The sequence below is a fragment of the Lipophrys pholis genome (assembly GCF_963383615.2).
Source record: "Lipophrys pholis genome assembly, chromosome: 3".
NCBI classification, from domain to species: domain Eukaryota; kingdom Metazoa; phylum Chordata; class Actinopteri; order Blenniiformes; family Blenniidae; genus Lipophrys; species Lipophrys pholis.
The window spans coordinates 29223597-29227801 of NC_137627.1; the positions used below are offsets into that span (position 1 = coordinate 29223597).

A 4205-nucleotide genomic window follows, 5' to 3' on the forward strand; every position below is an offset into this window, starting at 1 on the left:
AGATACTTTATTGACAAACAATGATAGAATATATGTTCCATGTGTATAGGGTTTTAGCTTTCTTAAAGGAGACATATCATGCTTTTAAATCCTTCCTTTTTACATATAAATCATACAGTTGTGGTCTATATAAAGCAGAACTGCAATGCTTGGGTCTGAATTCCTCATTATTATAGCTCCACAGGCCCCTTTTCAACCCCTTTTCTGATGTGCTTCTGAGAGCAACTCGTTTTGGGGCGGTCTCTTCAAATGCAAATGAGACACTTCATACCCCGCCTCCTCTCCAGGTTGCAGAGGTGACACTCGGTTCAACGCCACCCTGTTCGGCCATCTTTGTAGTTTGATAGAACAGATACAATGATCTAGCGGCGCAGAAACTTTATATTCACACATTATTTACAAAATGTCAACAACGGAAGATTTGTCCATCCAGCCATACATGTTGGAGCCAGAGTCGGACCCGGCGGAGCGAGATGAAAATGACGATGATGCACCTGAAGAACAACGTCTTCATATGGATGTAACGCAATGGTGTGTTACTATATTTACACTAACTTCTCCATCCATGCCCACTACTACAATACTGCCTGTATTACAACGACTATTTAACACAGAAGTTACATTATAATCTAAAACGAGCACACAGCGCTAACATATGAAGACGGTGCAACTGCTAATGCTAACAAAACAATGACAGTGACGTCTTATCATCACACTTTTTAGCGTTATATACAGCTTACCAGCTTAGCATGATATGTCCCCTTTAAGTAAAGATTCGCAAATCCACCCTCCCTCCTGACCTCTCCTCCTCTTCCTCTCCCTCCAGCGACCCCTCCCCTCTTACCTCTCTTCCTCCATCCTCCTCCTCCTCCATTAAGTTATAAAATAAAACAGTCAGCTTTGAAAACCCTACACCAAAAGCTGTCATAAAACAGTTTAAAGAGGTGTAAAACATCCATTAAATTCTTCAAAGCCCTCTATAAAACAATAAAACCTTTGAAAAGCCTACATCAAAACCGTCATAAAACAATTTAAAGAGCTGTAAAACATCTATTAAATTCTTCAAAGCCCTCATAAAGCAATAAAACCCCTTGAAAGGTCATAAAACCATCATAAAACGGTCACATAAACCCTTAATTACACCTTTTATGACCACTTCCGGTTCTTAGCCCCGCCCCTTTTCAGTCAGACATCAAACAGGGCCATAAGTCACTTAGTTTGACATATAGCACATCCTCTTATCTCTTATATATATATGGGTGGGACTTGATTAAAATTTTTTGTAATAATCGAAATTAATTACATTTTAAGTGCTTAACAATATTTGCCATAAAAACCAACACTCCTCAATCTAAATGGATTTTAGTGGATGAATGAATCAAATAATAAATAGACAAAAATACAGTAAACTCGAACAATTTTAATGTCATAACTGTGGAAAATAAAATTAAAAATAGCCCTGGTCAAAATGAAACAAATCTAAGTAAAGGTGTTATGCACAATAAAAAGTAAAATTTCAAATATAAATGGTCATTTGGCCTAAATCTCTTTGGAACTCAAAGTACTAAATAACAGTCCTTGATAAACATTCTAGTGCAAAAAATAACACCCATCAGCCTCACAACACCTTTAGGCCTATTTCTTCTCCTTCAGCTAGTTGCTCAGACAAACCAGCCGGTTAACATTGGCAGAACTCAAGGAAGCTCTTTTTTGTGAAACTATGTGACCTGCAAGTGAAAAGAGCTTTTCACATGGGACAGAAGTAGCAGGGCTAGTCAGAAACTTGCGGGCCAGGACGGACAGATGTGGGTGGGTTGCTGCTCGAACGGACCACCACTGCAGTGGGCAGTCTGTTTTGCTGATGGTGGATTCAGCTTTGTACAAAGTCAGGGCCCTGTTACACATAGCTTCCTCATCTGAATCAGAGTCTGAAGACAAGGAATAGAAAAGGAGGCTCTTTTTCCTTGCTGGCTCCTGTGTGGTATCTTTACACTGTTCCTGCAGCAGAGCCTCAAGGCTGGTCCAAACCTTTTCTCGCGCTCCCCTTGGAAAACACTTTTAATCCTTAAAGCGTGGGTCGAGCACAGTCGCCATCTTGAGCCATTCACGGTTGAGTGTAGCAACACGTTGGGACAGGTCCTTTGTGAAAGCAGTCTTGAATTTCACCATGTAGGCTGTGTCCTCATCAGAGGCCTCCATGGTTTGAAACAGGTGGCGGAGAGCTGGTAAAACCACTGAACATGAGACGTATGTCTCACCTCCAAGGAGCTCAGTCACAAATCTGCAGAAGACAGTAAAGGAAAAAACAATATTTATCTACAAAATAACAGTAAATTATAAAGAAACAGTAACAATAAAACCCATTAAAATTGTTTTGATTTACCTGCATGTTTCAAGTAGAGTTGCCAGCTTTTGGAGTTTTACCAGCTCTGATGGAGTCAACATGACCAGCTTGTCCTTCTGTCTGTCTAATGCAGCAACAACAGCCTCTTGATTATTCAGCAGACGAGTGATCATTTGAAGCGTTGAATTCCACCTTGTGGAAACATCCTGTATAAGTGGCTCTCGTTCTTGCCCAGTCTTGTTTGTTCCTGCTGTAGTTCCTCAGTATTAGCAGGGCTGTGTTTAAAGTCACCCACTATCTTGCGACATTTTGCCAATGTCTCACTAAACCTACTATCAGCAACGCTAACAGTGATGGTTCTCTGTAAGATGTGAGGCATGTGTTGAAAAGGGAAGTGTCTTGCTGCAGCCATCATGTCCGTGCACTGTCTGTTCCAATTGTGGTGACCTTTGGTTGAATTCCCCATTCCTCTGCCACAGAGAGAAACTGTTCAGCGCAGTTGTCAGCAGAGTGTCTGGTGTGTGTCTTCTGCACAGTCAGGGCAAAAGAATGGAGATGCCATGTCCCACCTGTGACATCAGCAACTTGCGCAGTAACACCAACATAATTGAAATTACTAACGGAGGTCCAATGATCCCCAGTCAGAGCCACAAATTCAGCTTTTTGCAATGCATCCATTTTTACTTGCTTTTCAGTTTCATAAAGCTGTTGAACCTTGTGTAACCCAATTCTCATGTGAAGGCTATGAGAGAGGGCCTGAGTTCATATTAACATAAAGTAATGGGACACAACAACAACTTATATACCAAAATATCTGGACATTTATTATAAAACAAAAATAAATTAGAGCAAGACAATTGCAACCAAGGGTTCTCTTAAAATGAAAAAACTATTTTACGCTAAACCGTTGAAAAAATGAGGTTTAAATCTTATTGTCAACAGAACTGGTTTCGCAGAACCTTTTTAACTCTTCGAACTCAAAATAATAATCCTTCACTCGAACAAAAACAATCTTCTACTTTGCCAATAAATCAAAAATCCTTGTAACTCTCAAGGTGCTTCTTTTATGAAACAAATCATCAATCAACGAAAACAACCACCAAAACAAGATAATTGAATGGTTAATCACACCACCCACCCCTCCACCCGGTACCACTGGCAAAAGGTTGGTGGCCGGCCTGTTTCGACGTCTGGGTCCAGTGAGGCCCAAACTTTCTGGCCGCTTCGCTCAAGGAGCTGAAAAATGATCGGTGCAGTACTCACAGGGGTTTGATGAGTGGGGTGTGTGTGTGGGGGGGGTTTTCTGTCATGGAGGGAGAGCAGGGGGGTAGCAGGAACTGGGCAGGAGTCTTTCAGGAGTCTTTCTCCAGTAGAAGAAACAGCAGGACCGTTCCAAAACAGGTGGCAGGTTGTTGGCCTTCTTCTGCCTCTGTGGTTGCCACAAGAACTGCTTGCCTTAAGCCCACGATTGGTCGACTTGCAAACATTTGGTTCACTGGTGGAGCTTCTGCTGCTGATGCCTCTCTCACACAGACTGAGTGCAGGCACTTCACTTCACCTGCACCGCACCCTTAGCCCCACCCCTTTCTGTTGGCTCCCTCCAATCAGCAGTTACAACACAATGTGGGTGTCAACCAAAACAAACTTCATCTCTGAACACCAGCAAAAGAAATCAAAAAGTTTTAGAACTGAAAACAACATAAAACAATAAAACATTGACAACAAACAACTCCTCAAAAAAAAGGTGCTTTTCAAATTTCAACCCAAAACAAAATATTTTTATTCACATATTCCAACTAATGTGTGGTATCTAATAATATCTAATAGGGTATTTTTACACAGGGCTACACTTGCTTGAAAT

The 4205-nt window shown here is 41.3% G+C and overlaps 1 long non-coding RNA gene across 2 annotated transcripts; it reads right to left on the reverse strand.

The window, feature by feature from the left end:
* Window positions 1-364: 364 nt before the first annotated feature.
* On the reverse strand, window positions 365-3880 carry LOC308107598. 2 transcript variants are annotated; one of them, XR_013935217.1, is made up of 3 exons: window positions 3608-3880; window positions 2384-2814; window positions 365-2281 (listed from the first exon to the last, which is right to left on the reverse strand). It is a non-coding gene; the product is annotated as an uncharacterized lncRNA (long non-coding RNA). The 2 variants fall into 2 exon arrangements; XR_013935218.1 differs by having other exon boundaries at window positions 2384-2872.
* Between the last annotated feature and the right edge of the window lie 325 nt (window positions 3881-4205).